Here is a 25,009-nt window from a genome sequence, read left to right on the forward strand (position 1 = left end):
GTAGTGTATCAGACTGGAATCTGGAGACCTGTGTTTTCAAAGGATTTTCTTTAATTGGACAGAACAGTATTGCGCAGTTATGAATAGCTATATGCTTAATTTTCACTTACTCGTTTTTCTATATTCTCATCAGAAACACAGTTCTGGTGTGCAACTGGGCAATTATTGTTAAAAACCATATATGTCAGTTTTTGTCATATACGTCCTGTGTTTATCATCAGCAAATACTCTCTGCAAGTCAACCAAAGCACAATGACTGTTGCTCAGTAGCGTCTTCAATAGCGTCATTATGCAAACCGTTCTAAGCATTTTACCTATCATGCTGACAGCGTGCAGATATTTACTACTAATAGAGCAAAATTGATTGCTGGTCACCAAAGTGATGAAAATATGGAACATATTTCCATGTATTTATTTAACTTGAGCAAAGCTATGCATGAGGTAAACACATGAAGATTATCTAGGCATAAGATTAGCAGAGAAGCTTGACATCCAACATATTAATGGGTTTACTCATTTTTTAACATGCATGCAAATGCGTAGATATGATAGGAAAGTCCAACATGCCACTTTCCATATTTATTTAAACCTGTAATATAAATTGTATTTCTGTTAGATATTAAAAAATCCTTACTGTAAGTGGACATATTTTATTAGGCTAATGCGAAGTACAGAAAAGTTAGGTTTTGTGAATTAGACCTTAACCATGCAGGGATTTTATGTAGTGATAAATAACACAGCTCTAAATATTTAGTAGAAGGAGTCATGTTTAATATCCGTTTCAGCATCTTCATTTGTGAGGTAACAGATTTGCTCGCTAAAAGAGATTGGAACGGTGCACATCAGTTTACACTTTCCTGTATGAGGCTTGTGAGTGAGATTCTGACTCAGAATCTGGTTTGTTTTCCTTGCTCCTGCCTGCTACTGAGAACAAAAACATTAGATGTAACTAAAAAATAAATAATGAAAAAGCATATTGGGATGGGATTTTTGCGATTTCTTTATTAATTTTTTTAAATCAAGTTAAGGTTCACTTAGATACCTGTATGTAAAGGGAATTAGTGGAGTAGTGGGGAGGAGGGGAAATGAGAGCTACATGCCTAGGGTCTGCTGAGCTCTATGAGTCTGGATACTAGGCTGATCACCTCTTTTGATTTTAATTATATTTTGCGAGTTGTTGAGAGGTGACTTGCTTTCTCCATTTTTGTGTACAAGGTCCTTTTAGACTAGATAGACAGACAATGACTGGCATAAGAGTTTACTGAAATGATGGTCAGTTATAATTGCTGGCAACCTTTCTGAAGTTGCCTATTGGAGTTGAGCAGGTAATCTTTTGCTTCCATAGTTAGCCCTGTTCCTACAGATCTAATTCATATCCTCAAATGGGGGATGTCTACTTTGAAGCAGAGTAAATGATAATTGCACTATGAATTCAAGAGCAGAAGAAGTGGCTGTTGATTTTGACCCTTCTATAGTAAAACCTGCAAATACCAGACCTCTACAATTCTTTCAGAGGACACAGCGCAATGAGTAGGGAAGAGTGGACCTGAATTTATCCTGAGTTATAACTGCCCTTAACGAAATCTCAATATGTCATTGGATATGTCGAGAAAAACAAGAACGTGTGGTGGTTTTTCTTTATATGACAGGGTATATGGACAATATAGAGAGCTTTCTTAGAAATAAAAGTAAAAAGTTTCTACTAGTAAAGAAAGTCTTTGGATCCGTGACCAACTGTTTTTTTTTCTTTCCTAAGAAGGATGAAAGCCGAAGCAGGATCTTTTCATACTGCAGTGGTATTTTTTTCCTACTTTAATGGATTCACAGAAGATACTAAGATGGCAAAAGAAAAAGTACTTGGACTTAATGCTGTAAAATTCTTGACCTGGAAAGGGTAATGCTCTCTTTAGTAAAAAGCAGCTTGATTTTTCAAAATTTGAGTAGACTTTACCTGGCTATATCTCACAAGTATGAAGTGGCTCTTGATGTGAAGGGATTACCTCTCTGAATAACATGCTTAGGTCATTCAAATTGCCTTATGTCCATGGACTTAATTTTCGATAGCTGAGGACTCAGCTCACTGAATCTGTTCTTATTACTGTGGAGATTAAATTATCAGAAAATAAAAATAGATGTAAAGTTTCACCCAGAAAAGCATGTTTGTTTAAATTCTGCAAAGGTTTTTTAGTCATAAATATTGCTGGCCTCACAACTGAATTGTGTGGGAGTAGGATTTCTTTGTGTTCATATTGCCTGCAAAATAATTGAAGATGATAGTTTTTCAAACTTCATATCACCAAATGTAAATGAAAGATGCATGATAGAATTCATTATCTTGACTACAGACAAGATTTTTTTTTCTTCTTGGTGTTTTTCCTGAAGTCTGATGTGAATGTCTAAATGAAAGGTTGGTGTGGAAGTTCTTGTCTGTTTTTCAGCTTCGACTGGGAATGTCATAATTTTAAGCCTGTTTGGGTGCATAAGCCCCAGATCCACTCCTTTCTTCCCTCCTCCCGCCTTTTTTTTTTTTTTTCTTTATGGTCTTCAGGACACATAAAACATTAAGAGCAAAAATCCCACCTTTCCTTGCTTCCCTGACAGGTGTTACTTGGAGGGGCTGTTTGTGTTTGCAGAGATAAATTGTTTTCTATCTTAGTTTCAACCTTTTTTGCTCTTAGTTTTGCTTTAACTGCAGGCAAACCTGAATGTTAATCTTAGACAGAGTGGTGTCCTGGGTGATGTGGAGGCCTTTTTCTGTGACAGTTGAACCCAAACTGCCAACTTTCTTTATAACATCATTCGAAGAACCAGAATTAACGTGAAGTCTCCTTTGGTCTGGGACAATGTTGTACATTGCTGGCACAGCTGCAAAAGATTTTCACACTGGTACCCTGACTCATCCTGTCCCTTTGCATTTTCATGTATGCATTTTGTCATCAGTTTTTGAGGGGTGATTTTTCACTCAGTCTTTCAGAAAATTACTTTACCTAGCAACAGTAAATAAGTCAGATGATGAACAAAGCTAAAGTTACCACATAGGTTTCATCATTTCTTCCGTGCCTCTTAACTGGCTTTGGTGGGTAGAGCTAAGAATATATTTACTTAATGTGAGCAGTAAGTCAATTCAGATATGAATGTTGAGATATTAAGCACAGCCTGATCCCTTCTGAGCTGTGGAGTTTTGATAGCTGACTCAGGTTTTAGACTATTTAGCATCAGCAAAAGCCTAATATTTACAGCGGAGCTGACATGAAAAGTCTCCAACCAGGGATTTCATCAGCTTGGTATTTAAATATTTGGTACTCACAGGTACCAAGGCCTAAGGCACAAAAAAGAATTCATCACAGCCTCAGTTTTAGAGCCCATTTCATATTCAATTGCAATGTACATTGCCATTTATGGAAAAATCAAGAAATTTTGAAAGGTACATTTTGGGGATTGCTAGGGGAAGCTGTTAAAAAGAATTGCAGTATGACCTACGGCGTGTGAAAGAATAGAGAAAAAAAAACTTTTTTTTTTTTTTTTTAAGGTGGATTCCTTGTCCAAACTGTGACCAACTAGAAGAAAGTGTTGGGTGCCAAGTATCTTGGGCATCAGATTTCTCAACTCTGTGACTGAGGCTGGCATTTTATAAGTTTGTGGTCCTGTTGTATTTAGGCAACAGTTGCTCAACATGGACTCTAACAGAGGGGCCAGAGAGCAGCTAACCAGGCACATCAGTTTGTTTGCTTGTTTTTTAAAAGCTGTAAGGTGCGGTATAGTGCCAGAGAAGTTTGAAATCCAGAAAACTCCAAAGCAGTCAAAGGCTTTCTTGTAACCTGTAGCTCCAAATGATTATGAGAATATGAGAGAAAGAGAAGGAGGACAAGCAGAGACCGATATGAGACAGAAAATTTGTTAAAAAGCAGCCCAGTGAATAAGAGGTTGAAGGGTGGAAAAGGAATCATCTTGGAGAGGAAGGGAGCCTCTTGGCAGAAGGGAAAGAGGACAGTGAGCACTGTTGTGAAAACAAATGCTTGTTGCAGACAGATGTCTGAGAGGATTTTACTCCTTCTGGAAACATAACCAGTGAAGGAAGGGTGTGGGAACAGGAAATGCGCAGTCCTGAGCAACAGATAAGGGTCAGTGGAGCTGCAATTCTATAGCATGGTTTAGATCTTGATAATTGAAATGAATCCTGGAGCTTTTCCAAAGGATTGTGGCACTTAGAGCTCTGAGTGACAATCATTTCTTTGGTTTTTGTAATTTCTTCTTAGAGAGTTCATGCAATTATTTTATCTAAAAGTCATGTAAGTGCTCAGAGTGGGATTTCCCTTACCTAACTTCAGACAAATCCAATATAGACCTCTGCATCTGCACTATTCACCTGGGACTTTTTGTAGTCAGTGAAGACAGCTGCATATTTCCAGGAAGAGATTCTGCTGGTTTAAATCTATTTGAAATGTCTACGTTAGGATGAGATGAATGATGCTCTAGACCTTCTCTGTCTAAACTCCATCTACTCTGTTCACTGCGTGCTGTTAAGTACCTTATGCATATTGATAATTATTATTTGCCATTTCTCCTGCTTTAGTGAAAGCATTAAATTAGTAGTCTCAGACACAAGGATTGCTCTTGAGAATTTCTTTGCTATTCTCTCAGGTAGAAGTGTTCTCACAGCAGTTTGTACTGTCTTCGAGTTTGTGGAAGGCTAAGAGAGGAGGAGACCATGAGTGAAGGGGATTAAATTAATTAGGCTAGCAAACAAATATATATGTTAAACTTTTGCTGTGAATAACAAAAATTTGTGCAGTTCAAAACTTTGGAGAGCTAATTCAAAGAATAGTTTTACAGCACAAGCTTTCAGCAGAATTATTTTTTTTTCCCAAAGGTAGGAATATCAGATTATTTCTAGGCAGGGAAGAAATTGCTTGAACTTGTAATTATATAGGATCTTTTGCTGACACAGAAAGACTGGCAAAGACACGATGTGCTTTCAGTAAACAAGTTCTTCCACCAAATAACTTCCTCTCAAGACAAGGTCTCCCTGGTTTGGCAACCAGAACTGATGGGGCCATAGTATGTGCTGCAGGTTTAGGTATTATGCCAGCTACATTTGCCTCTTAATTTAATATATAAGCAAATTGGAAGCACAGAATACCCTGTGCGGCTTCTTTTGGCTTTTGAGGACAGGGATACAGATAACCAATGACACACGTTTTCATCTCCCCTTTCTACATAATCCATATTCACATCACACCCATATGTTAATTCCTCTGCCACCATAGAGGTTGTAAGTATGAAGGTATCAGGGTGCTGGTAGAGAAGTTGATATGATACAACAGGAAAAGAAATGTTCTCTGGATGTCCCATCCATCTACGAAATACCTAGGGATGGGATGCGTCAGGGCACAGACTGGAGAGCAGTCACTTGCCAGAAGACAGCCTTGGTAAACAGTGGACCCTTGGTCTAGGCTAGTTGCTTCTCACCTGGATTCGGCGCTAATGATGGGCTTCTGGATAAACTACAGATCTAGCTGTAGCTCAACAATGGCAAGACAGGCTCTGAATGAAAAAAAAAAGACAATTTAGGTGTTCTAAAAAATCCATAAAAAGCAAAAAAAAAAAAAAAAGCCACAAAGGGCCTTCCAAGACCTCAAGCCTCACAAACACTAAAACATGACATTTGTTATATTCCCTTTAGCAGTAAAGGAGAGGAATACTATAGCAATAAAAAGGACTGCAAGTTAAATAACTTAAACAAGCCAAGTGAATCTCTGGTCCTATAGAACTACTTAGAAAACTCTCCTAAAATATTTGCTTAGCAAGAGAAGAATTTAGACCCATAAAAGATTTTTCTGTTTATATTGTATCATTGTCAAAATAACTATGTGAATGTTTGCAAATAGACATTTTCAACACTTGGTCACTGTGGAAAGTGCTAAGATGCAACTGGTGTTTGTTTGCCTTAAGAATAAGATTACAAAGCCTAGAACAACCTTCTTTTCTTTAATCTTTGTGATCAAAGGTGGAAGCCCTATTTTATGAATGTGAACTCAAACCTTGTATCTTCCAAAAAAACAATTTAAATCTTCACTATTTCTAATAATGCCAAAAGACAGATCAGACTAGCAAGAGGTAGAGTATGCAGTTTATGAGATGATAGATGGAAAGATTAAAAAATGAATACTTAAGAAAGTAAGAGAAAGACCTGTAGTTCTTGTGCAGTGGGGCAACGTGAAAACCTCAGAAAGAAATCAAAAGGTTTTTCAGTGTGTGATTGAAAAAACCCCACACTCAAACCCTTCAAGCATCAGTAGCATAGCAAATTTCCAAAACGTGCTCCTGCTAATATGTGTATGATAGACCTGCTTGACGTGTTTAGGCTGGGATTTACTTTTTATGAATTGCAAAGGCTCCTACCAGGTTTACCCTCGGGGCTCACCTATTCAGGTTTGAGAGGTCAGCGTTATTCAGGAGAGGACTTGGAGCAATTAGTTTTCCTATAACTTTGGTAAGGAAAAAAAGGAGAAAAGTTATTCAAATGCAGGCAAAACACTGCCTTGTTATCCATGCATTTTGTGATGCTCAGCAAGAATCTGGCAGTCTCTGTTTTGTCTTGGTAAAATATGTGAGTGAGAGTGAAATGTTGTAGTGAAGTCTTATTGTTTGAACTGTGGGATTTGGTACAAAATTTACTACTCTTCGTTTACCAGGACAATCCTCTGAATTATTAACATAACTAAGAGAATTTAAGGATGGATGTCAGGATTAGTGAACAAAGTACATTATGTGAAGCTTTATGCTTGCTTATTGCTTGTCTTTGTTTGATTATTCATCAATTTGCAATCTGTGGTAATTCACAATTCATCTGCCAGCCATTAGTGTGAATTAGTGATATTCTACTGCACGTATTATATCTGTTTACTGCACTTGCTTGCAATGTGAAAGAGAATATTGTACAGTCAATTGTCTGATATGTGCCTCTACTATGCACATCACTAGAAAAAAAAGATAAGCGTAAAAGTTGTGGATGTACTTTAGCATCTGTCCTGAGTATTGTTTTTGTTTTATGAGCCTTAAAGGAAAATCTGTTCAAGAGTTGCCTTTACGTCTCCTTTCACTGATAGAATAAAGGAGATATGGAGAAAGTAATTAATTTCTTTTTGTGCAGTCCAGCTGTCAGAAGAGAAAACTTGGTAAAGCTGTGTTTTCCTTTCTTTACATCAAGTAACTAATCTTCATAGGTGTTGAAAAATGGCTACCCACATAAACTCCTGTCTTTAACTAGTCACTCATTTATTTGAATAACTAAGTTCTATATTCATTACTTGACTTAATATGCTTCCTTTTGTGGTTGCATATTTTATAGTTTGTATTGTTTTTTCATCTGTTTTATTGATAGTCTTCCAAATTTCGGCAAACTTGAGGGATATTTATTAGAGCAGATATCAAACTTCCTGTTAAGTTACTGAAAGATATTTTCTGCGTTTCCTTTAGACCCCATTGGGACTAATGAGATGCAACAATAAGCATTACACCTGCAGTCTGGCATGGCACTGAAATTAGTGCTTGTCCTGAAGTGTAAGAGTAATGTCATAGAATTAAAAGTTTTACACATCTTATATGCTTTATTTGATTAAGGCTTAAAAGAATAAACTTCTATTCCACTAACTGTGTGAGTTGCTTCTACAGCCTGGGCATCACCTATATTTTATGGCATCATGTTGTACAGCAAGATGCTCTCAGGTTGGTGGTAATCATCTTGATTATAAATAATCCTGTGTGCATGTGTGTGTATAAAATAGCAAATGCTATGGCTGCTCCCAGTTAATTCAAGCTTACATGAAAGTTCCCAATATATGTTATTGTCAAGCATAACCTCACCAAGCCTCACAGCAGAGGGACAGCTGTTGTATTCCAGAGGATAGCCTGGTCTCCTACAGTGGTGCACGGAGTGGAGTGTTTCTTGTTGTGAAGAAGTTTCGTGATACTCTGAGTATAAAATTATCTGGATGAGGATAAGCCTACCTCCCACTGTGGGAGGAAGCTCTACATCTTTTTTTTCTTTTTTTTTTTTTACTTCTTTTTTAATTAAGTAACTTCACTGTGTAACGCCTGCTGAACACCCAGGTAGTATAGAGGAAGAGAGAGAAGGAAAGTGTAGCCTTGCGAGCTAGATCAAAAGGAAAGAGTGTTGTATCCATTGCACACTGACCAGTTGAAATACTTCACTATTTACAATTAGTATGAACTGTGGCTCCAAAACTCTACTTAGTAACATTAGTTAGTAAATGAGAGTTAAACACCCAGATGTGGAATTTTCCTATTCCTAAACTACTGTACAATTTACTCTGCACAGATAGCTGATCTTACACATTTCAAAACTGGCTTCATAAATTTGATTTTAAAATTACTGCATAATAAATTCTGCAACTCTTTGTCACAAAATCCATGAAACATTAGCAGGAATTTTCAAATGAAAATTGCAGTCTCAGCACCTTCAGGTAGGTCTTTATATCACATGGTCAGCTGTGCTGTCTGTTCATTCCAAAAACAACAACATACAGCTCAGTAAAAAGGAAATTAGATTTCAAATATTGAGTCTCCATAGGGAATGTCTCTTTGTGGCTCCCTTAATCAAAATGTGCTCCACTTCAGAGAGGAAATTAAATCAAGGTGGCCAATTTCCCTCCTCTCTCTCTCCTCCCATGAATAAGTAAGCCAGAACTGCACTGATTTATGGAGGAAAAGAGTGATTTTCAAGGGGTAAAAAGTGCATTTGGAACAAATGCAGAGTGAACCTGTAAAGCAGAGCAGTAGACTATTTCTATTCCTGGACAATTCAACTGTAGTAGAAAGTCTCATTGCAATATTACCATGTTATCAATATCCCATGTGTAGGAAGAGAAACAGTCTGCTTTACAATGTGCTCCATGACATGAGCCTAACCATGTGAGCTAACACATATGGCAAGAAAGGTATGGATGGCTGAAGATTAGAATATGTTTGCTGACACTTGGGGTGTTCAATGTATAAAATATGAGGTGCTTTGAATGCCTCTTGCCTTTGAGGGTAGCTTGGACACTTAGCACAAGTCGAAGGAGGGTGAAGATAAGTCCCACTCACAGGGAGGTCCAAGCATGGCTCATTCATGAGAGGACAGAGATGCTGGGAGTCAGCAGCCTTGCAGACTGTGTACCAGGTAACTGACCTGAAGGCAAACCAAAATACCAGGGCTGACTTCTATCTGGATGATATATATCCCTCCAAAACTTTTACCTCAGACTGATAACCACCAGCTGTGTATTAAGGTCTGGGATTTTTTTCCCTTTCACCATTTCCAAGAAGAAACAGAGGAAATTCTCCAACAGTTGGAGCAATGTTTTCAATTAATTTTGTAAGAGAAGACTCAGATAGGAAAACAAAGTTCAGAAAATAAAAGATTTTGTTTTGAAGCACCCAACTTCTGCCCATTTTCTGTGGGACTTAGTCACTTAGTTGTCATCTGAGTCCAGCCCTTAACGTTTTAATTTAAAATCCAGTTTACAGTTAAAATAGCTCAAACTCAAGGTAGATTTTTATCCAACGTATTCGAAAAGTTTAGTTTGAAAACTGTGGCACCTTTTGTCCAGGTTCTGTCCAAAACCATAATTCAAACAAAATTTACCAGTTTTTATTCCCCAGCTTTGGGTGTACACAGGAAAACAAGGAGACCTATATCTGTGCATAGGATTAGAAGACTGGGGACAGGATTTGTTTCAAAAATAACCACCCCATGGGCTGAGAGCTGATCACTGGAAGCCCCGCTTACTTTGTTTAGCGCATCCAACAGAGCCTGAGCTGGAAGAAGGCAATGTGCAAACACTAGACTAATATCTCACAATTAAAACACCACCTAGTGAATCAATAATGAAGCATATGTCTCCCTGTCTAAATAAAATCATTTACCAAACATTACCTTTAGATAGTGTGTGCTATGCTGCTGGTGACTCATATAAAGTTGGTGATTCAATGACCTATATGGATGTTGCTTACGTTAGATTGCTAGCTCCAGTTTCTTTTAAGTGCCACTCTAACAATGTGACTGATTAGGAGAATGAAGCCTTATCAAAATAAAGCTATAAAAGGACTACATTTTGCATGTTTGTTTTGAAACGTAGGCTAAATCCTAAATCTGGGTCTTAGCTCAGCACTGACATGTCCAATCAACTGATGTTTTGCCCAGTAGCAAACAAAGCAGTCTTTACCCTCATCATTGCGTATTAGACATGCATCCACAAATACTACAGAACTTCACTTTGAAAGTATTCTTTTCTTGAAGCAATTTAGGGATTAAAAAACTAAAAAGGTATCTACCACCTAGAGATGACTGGAAGCGTCTAATTTACTTTCTCACCCCCTATGCCACAAAGGGAAAAAATCCAACCTGTTCTGGGATTCTCAGAGTGGTTAAAATGAAGACAGGATGATGGGAGAGGGCGAATGTGTCTGTTATATAGGTATGCACGCATATACACATATGTTTATCCTTCCTTCTCCTAGTCCTACACAGTAATCGGTAAATTATGACATGGTCACTGCCAGTACAATAGAACCTCAAAGCTGCCAGGTGTTGCTGCCTGGTGCTATAAAGCTGGGTCAGCTTCTCTACACATTTCTGAAAAATGCTGGACTGGATTTCTTAGTTATTGGAAGAACGGTCTGCATCTTCACTGAATGTATATGTTGGGTTTTTTTGGGTGGGTGTCACTTTACGACAAATTTACCTGATTAGATAAGACAATAGCCTTAATATATTAACTCACATATCTATGCTGAGACAACTGTTTGGATGATTTTGTGTCAGAAAGTTTTAATTACACTACTTTCAGCTAGCTCACCTACTCATGTTCAGTTCCTGTTCATGTTTAGTCTATGCTCATTTCCTGGCCCAGTATATCATCACTGAAGAGAGCTAAATTACATTTTGGAGATTTATCTTGATCTTTTGTGTGAAAATGGAGCCCAGACAATTGCCTGACACTAAAGAGGTGCCTAAAGTATGTGAGAGGATACCATACAAAGAGCAGATTTTAGTATATTCTGTCTTTCCAACTAGTTGTGGTGTCTTAAGTGCTCGTAGTAGGCCTGAGAGCATTGATGGACAACCTGAATAGCTGCAGTAGCAAGATTTATTGTTCTATACTTTACAAGAGAGTGGCCAGATGCTGTGAGACAGACTCACAAGCTAAAAAAAAATTATATTGGTATTGTTGAAGAGAAGTATAAAAGTCACTCAGATGGCTCCATGCTGGAAAAGTTACAGGGTTCCTTGCAATTCTCCATTCATCCTGAAGCAGGAGTACCAAACCAAACAAATTTGTTTCTTGTTTTCAGTGTTTTACTTCCTAGTGGGGATGTGGGGACACTGAACAACAGGCACATGTTTTCTGTAAAGGACCACAAAGGTCATCTTTCTTTCATTGTTGTGAAATGTAAAGATGCTACAATATCCAGTACAGCTGATAGGTTGTGATTACTGCTTACAGACCTAATCACAATTCCTCCAAACTTACCTTTCTATATTATATAGGAATACATTTTATGTTTATAAAAAATAAGTTTATTTGAGCAGAAGTGAAGAAGCTGAAGAGAGATTTCACACCAAATTAAACTCAGATGTGCTATATTCACAGAGGACATAGAAAAACAGGTTATCACAGGGTAACAGACCTTCATACAACAGCTGATACATTGTGGCAATTCATGTGTGCTTTATATTTCCCCTGCAAAACAGGATGTGATTTATGCCAGCATAGCTTCTTCAATGGAAGCTGGTTGAGTTAACTCAAATTACCTTTGCTTTTCTGCCTGCAATATACATGTTAGTGGAGAGTTACAGGAGATCAGCAGATGCATATTGAATTCTTATCCTATGGTAATGCTTGTGTATTTGAGCTCTTGATTGTTACTTGATATCCCAGGGCAAGCCAATGTTTGCTTCTCTAGTAGGCCTGACTGGACTGTTTCTAAAATTGGCAGCTGTCGTTGACTTGAATGGGTTTAAAATTCAAGCTAAAAATGCCTTTTTATGTAAATAAGCAACATATTTTATATTCTCAGCCAGTATCTTCTAGCAAAATCTGAATGTTTTTGTGAACAACCCATCATTATCTCTCAAAAAAAACCTCAACATTTGTTTGTTTGTGTAACATTTGTTTTAACTCTGTGAATTGTTTATGCTTGGTGGAAAGTGATTGCAAAGTCTTAATGATTTTGAGTTATTTTGGGGACATCTATAATACTGCTGACTCTTGATTCTTCTGTACTTGCATACACGAGTCACTCTGCATTTCTGTCTTCAGAAACAGAGCTACAATTATTAATCTTGATCTGATATCTGATGCTTGTATTTGAAAGCAGCAGAATCTCCGGGGCTATCATTATAGACATATGAGTCACATCCCATCTTGAAGTTTTTGGTTTATCCCACTTGCTGTGGGTAACATTTGTAGTAAGCATTTCCATAAAATAATAATACCTGCATGGTATTCTCCATCAGCAAAACATTACAAGTATTAGCTAACTGACCCTTGCAGAATCTGTGTACTGTGAGTAAACATGTTATAATCCTCTGAGGATTATAGGTAGGAGAGAGAGGAAGGAAAAGAATGGCTCTTCTCCCTTCCCCTGCAAAGAGCAAAAAGTTTTCCCTCCTCTTTCAGATTTATGTGAGATGCTTCTCTTGTTTCGTTGGCTGTGCAACAAAGATCACTTTTTCTGTTTCTGTTTGGTCTTGTCCTTATTTCATGGGGAAAACAACTGAGGGAAAAAGGGAATTGCACAGGCACTGTGCAACAACTCACTGGCACGGCTGTGTTCAGACCAGGAGCTCTGTTCCTGCCAAAATGCTTTTGCTCCAGGTTACATGGGTTTAACATGTTTCCTTGAGGTTTTGCACCATTTATAAGCAACCGCTGTTAAGTAAAGGCTCATAGATCCAAATGTCAGAAGGAAAAAGAATAAATTCACATTTGCCTGCTGTAACATGCCCATGATTATTTGAAAGAGAATCTCAGAAGTTGTATGTAAAACTGTATAATATCCCCTTCAGGTACAAGAAGCACTTTGAATACAGAGTGTACTCTTCTGATTTTCAAAGTTGAGCTCCACTGTTCTGTAAATACAGCTTGTCTGCAGTAAAGCTGTCCTGTTGCAGGACACAGTGGGTAACCTCTGGCCCAACACATCAGGAAGTTAGATTTTATATTTCCATCATAGGACTTGAAAGGCATTTACGTTCCTTGTATCCTGGGTGGCTGTGGGAATATGGGGAAAATTTCCAACCCTTCTCTCTCTCTGCAGCTTCAAGTTGCTCCTGCTGGCCAATGCTTCTGCCACAGGAAAGGTAGAACACTTGAAGAGGTGCATTGACATAAGTATGATTGCTCATGTGCTTAAAGGTAGGTGTGCTCTGATGGCCACAATGCAATAGCTGAATTACATGAAGGTCAGAGAGTGGGAAGAGCATTTCACATACATGCGTCTCTCTGTTTTCTTCTTCCAAGTTGAACAGGCTGCAGTCTTTAGTGGCTGAAAATGAGCAAAATGACTACTCCACAAGGCAGAAATATTGGGCCAGGGATTGTTGTATCTATCTTTGTATCTACACCAAGCATAGAAAAATATCAAGGAGTTGTTATGTGATATATTTTAAGTGATCAAGAAGATGAATGCTCCAGTCATACAACTCCAACTTAATGATCAATCAGATCGCCAACATGCAAGCATCTAATTACGATGGAAATCATATGCAGAACATCAGCAAGGCTTGGTCAGATTTTCCAGACTTGTCAGATTTTCCATTCAATTTAGGCTCTTTGTTCATTGCTGTGTGCTGGACCTTTGTCTGCTGTATCCTATCCTCTTCCCACTGAAATCAACCAAGTCTTTGTTTTTCTGATGTTGGGTGGATTATTGAACCAGGCCTCAGCTACAGCCTGAGTTATATTTTGCTTCCTGTGTTGCTGAGGCCTTTTCTGCTCTGTAAATACACTTATACTATCATGGTCTATATGACTATCTTGATTCTAAAATAGACAAAAAAAATCCCAGCCTATCCACCACTTATTAAAAGCCCAGTACTTTCATTCGAATATGAAGATTAACATTTCACGTGGTTTTCAATCTTTTGCAGTGGGTCTGCTCCGAAAAGTGTGTTGTGGTTTAGCCCAGCCGGCAGCTAAGCTACCACACAGCCACTTGCTTATTCCTCTCCCTCAGTAGGGTGGAGAGGAGAAAAATGTAACAAAAGGCCTGAGGGTCGAGATAAGAACCAGGAGGGATCACCCATCAACCATGGCCCCGGGCAAAGCAGACTCAGCTTAGGGACAAATCATTTTAATTTGTTAATTGCTCATTCAGAGAGGATAATGAGAAATACAGCCAGATCTTAAAAACCCCTCCCTTCTTCCCATCTCTACCTCCTCCCCAAGCGGTGCAGGGAGACAGGGAATGGGGGTTGCAGGTCAGTTCATCACACGCTTTTTATGCTGCTCTTTTCTTAAATGGGGAGGACTCCTTACACTCTTCCCCTGCTCTAACATGGGGCCCGTCCTCATGGGAAAAATACAAAAGTAGTCGACAGACTTTCTCCAACCTGAGTGCTTCCTGCAGGATGCAATCCTTACCCATTAGATCGCTCCAGTGTGGGCTTTTCCCACAGAGTCACAGCTTCTTAGAGCACAGACACTTGCTTCGGTGTGGAGTCCCTTCCCACAGAGTCACGGCTTCTTAGGGCACAGACACCCGCTCCGGTGTGGAGTCCCTTCCTACAGACTGCAGGTGCCTCTCTTCCTCATCGTCAGTCTCCAGCAGCTTGGTGGGGTCCTTCCCACAGAGACAGTCCTCTAAGAACTCCCTTGGGCACAGGCATCTCTGCTCCAGCATGGAGTCCTCTCCCATGGGCTGCGAGTGGATCTCTGCTCCACCACTTCTCTCATGGGCAGCAGAGGGGCCGCCTGCTGTCTCACCATGGGCTGCAGAGGAATCTCAGGTCCAGCACGTCTTTTCCCCCTCCTTCTTCACTGACCTTGGTGTCTGTGTGGTCATTTCTCTCAGGTCTCAGTCCTCTCTCTGCTGCAGCTGTGCCAGGCCTGACTGGCCCGAAGAACCTCAGCAGATGCCGGCAGGATGAACTGCACCCAGCACTTCAGAGCTCTCCAAGCTGTGCAAACGCGGCTGTCTCCGGTCCAGTGGTGCCAGCCCAGCGCAGGCAGCAGCCCGTCCACAAGGACAGGGGAGGATGGCCAGCCCTCCACCTCCTCCATCTCTTCACTACAGGTCCCACCTGGCTCAGGTTTCTTTGTCCCCTTCTTAAATAGGGCATTTGCAGAGGTGCTGACTGGCTCGGCCCTGGCCAGAGGGGAGGGGGTCCAACCTGGCCAGAGACTGGTCTGACCGATTTTGGAGCCAGGGAAGCTTCTCGCAGCTTCTTACGGAGGCTATCTGTGCAGCTCCTCCCCTGCTGCCAAAACCCCACCACTTAAACCCAGCACAAAGTGCCAGCTGTAAGAGTGGCAATAGGAAAAAACGACACATTTTTACTCAGAAAGAGTAATCTCAAAGAACTGCATCATCTGACTGTGGTCCTCATTTAAAATCAGGATTATGATAGCAAGGAGAGGAGTGCTGAATCATTATAAGGAGTATTTCTGCTGTTAGTTCATTAGTGTTTTGAGCCAAAGAGATATAATATTTGTGTACTTCACTGAAATACAGAGAAGACTTAGAAAAAAAGAACCATGTTAACATCTGCTTTGAACGTTCAAGGCAATCAGCTAATGCCTATGGGATGGTATTTGCGTTTGTGTAAAGTACAAGTACAGTGTCTGCTCACCAATTACCCCCCAGGCTTACATGCTCTAAGAGGTACCTATGGTTTTTACAGAGTTGCTCAATAGTGGATTTCAGCCAATAAGTAAATGATACTAACTGAAGACAGCATCTGTAAAGCTCTACCTGAGCAAGTAAGTAATGATAATGACTTTTTTTTTTTTCTGTACAAATGCAAATGCCAGACTTGTTGATCAACAAAACTTTGCAAATGCTGCTGCAGGATTTGAAAGAATCTGCCCTCTTGCAAAGCCATGCCCTCTAACACAAAGACATAACCTTATCATTTGTTATAGAGATGGACATAAAGGTAGAAATCTATCGTCCTTGTCTTAGAAGGAGCTGCTGTATATGTGATTCAGGTTGCCACTTTTAGCTGCTCCTTCTCTTTGTTCCTCCTCAGCTCTTTGGTTTTGCAGGGCACAGGCAGCGGGTAGGCACCACCGCAGCTGTTGCTAGCGGCAATGCTAACATTAATCCTCTCCACGCAGTTGTTCCAGGGCCACCTCTGCAGGAGCTTGAAATGAATTTGTGACAGCAGCTAAGTGTCATGGTCCTCTAAACTACAAAATTAAGTAAGTGGATTTAAAGCAAGTGGCTTAAATCCTTTACTGGGGACCATGATGAAAGGAAATGCCTTGACAGATCTGTAGGGCTGTCCTGGTGATTGGCATCCTGAGGTATTACTGGTGTTGCAGCTTGCTAGGACCTGAAATTTCACATCTTAACACATATTTGACTAATTTTAGAGTTCTGAGGTTTTGACAGTGAATACTATGAGCAGAGACAGTGGGAGAATCAGCTTCTAGTCTACCAGTGATCCTGATCATTGATGCTGGTGATTTGTAAAGGGCAGAGAAGACCTCAGTAACCAAGACACTTGTCTCGCTGCTGAAGTTGAGAGCTGCATGTTGGATGAGGATGGAGACAGTTTGAAGAGAGAATTTTGTCTCTTTTGAAAAGGGTTGCATGCTGCCCAGGAGAGCTGCTGGGGAAAGGGACCTGGGGGTCCTGGTGGACGGCAGGATGACAATGAGCCAGCAATGTGCCCTTGTGGCCAAGAAAGCCAATGGCATCCTGGGGTGTATTAGAAGGGGTTTGGTTAGTAGGTCGAGAGAGGTTCTCCTCCCCCTCTACTCTGCCCTGGTGAGGCTGCATCTGGAATATTGTGTCCAGTTCTGGGCCCCTCAGTTCAAGAAGGACAGGGAACTGCTTGAGAGAGTTCAGCGTAGGGCCACAAAGATGGTTAAGGTGTGGAGCATCTCCCTTATGAGGAAAGGCTGAGGGAGCTGGGTCTCTTTAGCTTGGAGAAGAGGAGACTGAGGGAGGACCTCATTAATGTTTATAAATATGTAAAGGGTGACTGTCATGAGGATGGAGCCAGGCTCTTCTCACTGGCATCCAATGATAGGACAAGGGGAAAAGGATATAAGCTGGAACATAGGAGGTTCCGCTTAAACATGAGGAAGAACTTCTTCACAGTAAGGGTAACAGAACACTGGAACAGGCTGCCCAGAGAGCTTGTGGAGTCTCCTTCTCTGGAGATGTTCAAAACCCACCTGGACGCATTCTTGTGTGATCTAATCTAGGTGGTCCTGCTCCGGCAGGGGGATTGGACTAGATGATCCTTTGAGGTCCCTTCCAATCCCTAACATTCTGTGATTCTGTGATTCTCTTTATCTGCATCATAGAATTAGCACAATGATGCTGGTCAGATCAGTAAATATTGCCTAATGTTAAGCTTATAAAAGTTATACTTACCATGTAGGCTCCCTCCCTGATCAATACAGAGAGGAAAAAACCCTCCAGATAATTATTGGTTCCAGATGCCCAGGCATAAACCAAGATCAATACTCGCCTAATCTCACTGGTGTGCTCTGAAGGCGATTTTTTTCATGCTGCAGAGAGGCTTCCATATACCTGTCATGAACTCCATACATAAACTAATAAGAAAGGTAACAGTTTAGCCTTCAGTCCTTCAAATTTTGCAATGTGGACTGGGCCATAGACTGAATTACAGCAGTAAAAAGAAATCATAGAGCAACTTTTTAGGTAATTGCCGTTGTTTTTGTACATGAAATGAAATAGGGCTCCCGTGGGGAAGAAAGGAGTATGTAGCCAGGTACTTATCCTCATGGATGCATGTAGAAAGGCTTAATTGGAATTACACAGAAAACAGCAATTCTGTTATTTCCTTGCATAAAAGGACTAATTTTGCAACCTCAGTATTTCCCTCATCCCCTTTTTCAATGTGAATATGTTATTTTTTAGTACTCATGTGTCTAGCAAAGCTTTAATATCAAGGTCTACAGGCAGCAGTATGTGAGTGGTAGCAACTGATTTAGTGGCTGATTTAACCATGGCAAAGGTTGAAACTGATGTCATACTTTGCGTGTGGAAGTAAACACAGAGAAAAAAAAAAGTGATCCAGAAATAGGCATAACTACCTGGAATAAAGTTTTCTACCAGAAAGCAACAAAAATTGCTAGTAGATATGTAAACTTGGAAGGCTGATAGGCGAGACACTTGGAAAATATGAGAGGCATTAGGAAGGCATTAACTCTGTCATTAAGCCTGCTACTGATGAAGTTTTTCCCGTGCTACCAATTTAAGCTTTATGCAACAAAGCCAGAGATACTTCATACCCTAGAAAAATTAATGTTCTGTGAAACTTGCTGTTGCGTTAGGATTTTCTTGTTAAAGTGGCATAAAATGCTGTTATATCATTTTAACAACACAAATGAATGTTGGTGCAATTTATTTTCAATACTTGTCACCAACTATTTCTGCAAATTGTAGAAAAGGGAAATGATATTTTGTACAACTATCTGATTACAGTGACAGTCTGGCAACTGTGTTTCTGAATGAGCCCTGCCCTTCGGTTCCTGAGCGTGGCTATGAACAAGACACTTTGCATTTGGACAAACCTTGGAAGTTCACCTTCTTCATCTAGGAAAGGCCTGTGGCAAAAGAGGGACATGTATTTATAAGCCTTTTGCTGTGGTTTAAAGTGCCTGGAGGATCTAATCCTACTGCTGGATCTTTGCAGGAAAATTGCTGAGCTTGTGAGATAAATGGTACTGGTGGCAGTCAGTGGAGCTATGTGTGGCCTGTAGGCTTCTGCACAAGTCTATTAGCAGCTACAGAACTCAAATTAACTTGTGATTTGTCTTTTATGTGAAGAAGTTTTCAGTCTGTTCTTGGCTCATGTGCAGGTATTTATCTGGTCTTGATGACAGGGGTTTCTAACAGAAGTCCTCTCAGGGCACACTGTCTATTTCAGTGTTTACAAACAGAATCATAGAATCATAGAATGGTTAGGGTTGGAAGGGACCTCAAAGATCATCTAGTTCCAACCCCCCTGCCATGGGCAGGGAAACCCTCCACTACACTAGGTTGCCCAAAGCCTCATCCAACCTGGCCTTGAACACTTCCAGGGATGGGGCATCCACAGCTTCTCTGCGGCAACCTGTTCCACTGCCTCACCACCCTCAATGTAAAAAATTTCTTCTTTATATCTAATCGACATCTCTCCTCTTTCAGTTTAAATCCATTGCCCCTTGTCCTATCACTACATGCCCTTGTAAAAAGTCCCTCTCCAGCTTTCCTGTAAGCCCCCTTTAGGTACTGGAAGACTGCTATAAGATGACCCCGGAGCTTTCTCTTCTCCAGGCTGAACAGCCCCAACTCTCTCAGCCTCTCTTCATAGGACAGGTGCTCCAGCCCTCGGGTCATATTCGTGGCCCTCCTCTGGACTCGGTCCAGTAGCTCCATGTCCTTCTTATGTTGGGGACTCCAGAGCTGAACACAGTATTCTAGGTGGGGTCTCACGAGAGCAGAGTAGAGGGGCAGAATCATCTCCCTCAACCTCCTGGCCACACTTTTTTTGATGGAGCCCAGGATATGATTTGCTTTCTGGGCTGTCAGTGCACATTACTGGCTCATGTTGAGCTTCTCATCCACCAGCACTCCCAAGTCCTTTTTCTCAGGGCTGCTCTCAATCCAGAATGGGACAGCTTGCTTTGAAAATGATTCCCCGGGAGCCTGTTTCTCTTTACAGAGTTTACTACACTGTCTGGACGTACATACAGCCTAGCTTGAGCCTCTTCTGTCAAACTGGTGGGATCAGTCACCAAGAGTAAGCACGTGCACTGGACATACTGCACATGCATACTGGACCAGCATACTGGGTGGTTAGCTTCTCTTTTGTTGTAGCATAACCATGTTATCTAGCTACAGCCCTGTGATGTTTGTTTCCCATGAATTCCAGAGAATATTATTCACTATGGTGCTTTTTTAACCTCAGTTCCACCATTGCACAAGGTTCCCCACTTAAAAGAGAAAAATGGATTTCAACAATAACAAGTACCACAATGTGTATTTTTAAGAGGGGACATCTGAGTTGCAGTGTGAGCAAATGATCTAAAAAGTGAATGTAATCAAAAGCTAGGATTAATACTGTCGCTGTTGAGTTCACTTGTCTATTCCTTACTTGATATCAGTAGCTCTCACAGTGTATTATCTCCCCCCGATTTCATGTCTGTGGGCGGTCCTGACTTCTTGCTCATGCAGGGAGCTTGTGTAAACCTTCTTCCATCGAAGGTCTTCAGTGTCAGGTAAAAAGTTACCAGCCACCATTTTTCATTTAAAATATGTGCAGAATGTTTCTGTTCTGTGCATAACAGTGACATTCATCCATGCCCAGCAGCTGGTGATGTCATTGCTGAATACTTTGCTTTCACTGTGACATGTGATGTCACAGTGCATGCAGGCATGCTGGTGATGTGAGGCGTTTGAACAGGCAGTCCTTCTTCACTACTCCAAAAATGTAGCCTAGACTGTGCTGTATTGAGGTGGCATTCTTGGTTTTATACAACATACATATCAAATACTGTCTCAGCCTGTATTTCAAATTACTATGCTGGCATCCTGAGCCCTGACACACAGTCTACTGTTATCTTTCCAGTGATCAAAACTGGGTTTAAATCAGGCTCATGTTGAATGGATTTTACAGGCTGTTGCACACTTCATTTATTTGATTAAAAAATCTGGCCCATGTTACTCTCAATTCTTCTGTTCTTATAATTTGTACCAAGCAGTCTTGTAGTTTTAGCTTCATCTGTCACAAATGCATTTTCATGCAGTGATTCATCTAGAAATGGCGTAATAGCCTTGTCCACCATCTAGTTTTAGAATTTCTTCTTTGATTTTCAGTGGTTTTTTCCTGTTTTCTCCCTAAGAATCGGTGAATTCCAGAAATTGCACTATGCAATTCTTTTTGAGTCTGTCAGTTCTCTATAAATTTTCCTCTTACTGCAGTAAAAATACTTGCCATCGTTTTCCTTTGGTTGCAATTTCATGAAGCCCAAAATATAATTTTAAAATATTAGTACAACCATCGAGATTTTTTATTTTTATTTAAATAAAGACTCTTTTCATACCAAATGCAGCCATATTAACACTTTTCTGGAGGCTGATTTGGTTTTTTAGGGCATATGGTTTTAGGTTTTGTTTTTTTCCTGTTTGCTGGTCTAACCCACAGTGATTTTCTAGGAACAAATAGAAAACCTTTCAACCACTTCTAATCAGTCCCAACTGTGTCTCCCATCTGCGTTGCCAAGTACTGTATTCCCTGCTCTACAGTGAAGAATCAGAAGCATGCACTCAAATTTTTATAACAACCACTTTTTAAATGCTATGAACTGATATCACATAGCTGGTTCTGTTCTCTCCCAAACAACTCTTGCTGGAACTACTTTACTTCCATCAGGTACTACACAAGGTTCAGGTGCAATGGCTCATCTCTTCCTCTAAGCAGTTTTACTGAACACGAACACATAAGGGCTCTGCATGGTTTCAGATGTATCTGTGCATTATAAACAATACGTCTTAGCATTGCTAAGCAAAAGAGCCAGATAAATCTGGGAACAAACAGAACATCTGTCTATCAGTCCTCCAAATCAGCTCTGCCAACATTCCAGCAATGAAAAGCAGACACAAAACTTTACCAGACTTTTACGTTAGATTAATACCTCTGGAATAGGCAATCCAGTGATTTCATACAATCGCATTTGGCCCTAATCATGGAGAAACCTGGAGAGAGGGGCCAGCTGTGTAAAAAGAGTTCAGCCAATAGCTGGAAGCATGTTCAAAACATTTGCCCCTGCCCACCACTCCCTCTTCATTTTCAGGATCCCCAGATGGAGTACATCTTGGTCTTGGATTAATTTTCTGTGGGTTTGACTTTCATAAGCAATTTTTTTTTTTTTTTTTTTTAAGATTTGGACTCCTGATAATTTCTTTCAAAAAAAGGATCTTACTTGCATTCCTTTTGTTTCCCAAATGCCAGCTCTACTTTCAATAGACTGAAAAGTTTCATCTCTTTTTTAATGTGAATCGAAGACTAGCTGTTCAGCTTTTACTATTGATTCAATCCTTCAGCTTTGTTCTTTATCACAACTATGTTTCATGCTGAATCAAATTAGGTTTTGTACTTGACAATTGATAAATAAAAATTCTGATTAAAAAAATTATTTCAAGGTAAATGAAGTTTGGAGAGAGTGAAAAAGCCAGTCTGTTGAAAGCCAACTTCTTGGAAATAAAACTAGGGGACAGATAAAATGTAAGCGGAACACAAATTATAAAGACAGTTTCTTTGCTGAATCAGGCAAGCATCCAATTTACTGTTTCCATGAAACATGGTGCTGTGTTCACTTGTCACAGACAATTTGTAAATTCCAGCATGTCTCCTGCTTAGTCCTACCATCCCTCCAGCAGATACTACATATTTGCTGTATTTTTTCTATCACACTTAAAGAAATTAACACAAATTGCAGGCTAGCAGAAAAAAAAAATCCCTGGGGAGCTGCAAGTTTGTACCCTCTCTTGGGTAGATGAGTCAAATCCTATCACATCTCCCTTCTGGCAGAGGCTCTTGGAAGCAGAACCTTTAGCTCACACTTGCTCAACGGGACATCTTTGCTGGAAATCTCTTTCAAGAAATTAATATAGGAAATAGGAAATCGGAAATAGGAAATAGGAAACAGGAAATAGGAAATAATAACTCAGTTCACTAAGTGAGAGTACACCAGTTACTTCGGTTCAGTAGCCACTGAGCTAACTATCTGTTGACAAATTGTATAATAATATGTTGTGGGATCTCAGGACAGTGCCATTCAGCTCTTGCACAGATCAGCTTTTCTTGGAAAATATGTTTGGCATGGTTTCTTCTGTTTGTGAATGTAGTCTGTAAAAAGTATGAGGATGGCAAAACTTAAGGCTAAACCCTAATCACAAAATATCTGTGATGAAGCCTGCAGTAGCTATTCAGTCACCTCAGAGCACCTGAAAATTACCTGCCATTCACCTTTTTCTCTCTTATGGACATCATTATCATTTGCGGTGTTTGATTGTTGCAACTGTGGTTAATACATTCATTAACATATTCCTTCCTGTATTGGAAACACAGGTCTCAAGTGTGTCTATTCAGTTCCTCACTACTGAAACCAGCTCCGCTTCACTGCTTCAGGGAGCAATCCCCGACCCGGAGGTCAAATGCTGCAGAACAGCTTTTGACCTTTCTGGAGTGGATTTGCCACTGTGTACCTCTCAGCCTGTGTCTCCTCTGGGACCCATACAAAGCATACAAGAAGCAAATGTTAAATTTCTTGCCATTTTTCAGTTCAAAATGCCAGAAGTAATGTCAAGGCTTTTTCCCAGCCTTCCAGAAAAGCATTGCTAGTTATAGGATGCTATGCTGGTTATATACTGGTAATATATTGGTACTGTGCAGAAGTTGAGAGATGACCAAGAGACTCTCTGCACACTTGACATGAAGGTGTTCAGAGTTTTGATGACAGCAAAACTGTAGTCAAGTCTAACCTGATGAAACCCACTTCCTGACGGGTATGTGTTACAGGTGCCTCTAATTTCCTTCTCCTGCAGCTGGGGGTAATGGTGGTTGTCCTCCCAGCTCAGATGCATTGTTTGGCTGCCCAGTGCTACTAAATATGGATGATCTCATGTGAAAGGTTCAAAAGCGATTGGAGGGAAGGAAGAGGCAGGCGGAGAGACTGCACAGTTACATAAACCTGGTTTTCCTAGGAGACTATGAGAAAACCCTAGTAGTTGTTAGAAAACCTTTTTTCTCCCACCAGTCGATTTATTTAATTATTTATTGAATTTACATGTGAAATATCCATAGGACCCTATCAAAACTGTATCCATACGTTGCAAAGAACATGACAACATTTAGCTGTGCTACAGACATGGGATGCACCAAAAGATGTATCTTAGCTGGGCACAGATTTACCAGAAAATGCTTAAATGACTCTGACTCTATCCCCTATTCCCGTTGTCGTAGTGTCACGTATTTTCTCAGATCAGGCTCCAGTGTCAGAGCCACAGGATTTTGTTAACCCCCTGCACCCTATTCCTCACAGTAAGGGTAACAGAACACTGGAACAGGCTGCCCAGAGAGCTTGTGGAGTCTCCTTCTATGGAGATGTTCAAAACCTGCCTGGACGCATTCTTGTGTGATCTAATCTAGGTGGTCCTGCTCAGGCAGGGGGATTGGACTAGATGATCCTTTGAGGACCCTTCCAATCCCTAACATTCTGTGATTCTGTGTGATTCTGATCTGGAATTGCACCCCTGCAAGAACTCCAAATGCAATTTTTTTTTTTTTTCATTGGTGACAATTTTGAATGGTGTTTAATGACCTGCTCCTTTCGCTTTGTGTTGCAAAGACCTGAGGACACTTGTCGGCTCCTGGGGCTCAGAATTCCTCTCTCACCACCTTCAACCTGCTGCACTCAAGAGGGGAAAGAAAACAGCTTCTACTCTGCCATACAGCCATAAAGCAGAAAGCACAGCTTGTTTTTGAAACTACAATCCCTACTTATACAGGCTTTTCCTCTGTCTCCTCTGTGTTTTTCACACTTTACATTTTACTTGAGTTTTGCCTTCTAACCTTGTGCTTGTGTCCCTCACCCCCAGAGTCTCCTAGCCCGTGCAAATGCAATCTGAGTGGAAATTGTGTATACTTTCCCAAGGGAAATATACAGACTTTCTTTTTTAAATCTTCCTGGTGCATAGCTGCAAAAAATCTTCCATTGTCATTTCATATTCTAGGAATGAACAGAGGAAGGAACGT

Source organism: Tauraco erythrolophus, chromosome 1, assembly GCF_009769465.1.
Source record: "Tauraco erythrolophus isolate bTauEry1 chromosome 1, bTauEry1.pri, whole genome shotgun sequence".
NCBI classification, from domain to species: domain Eukaryota; kingdom Metazoa; phylum Chordata; class Aves; order Musophagiformes; family Musophagidae; genus Tauraco; species Tauraco erythrolophus.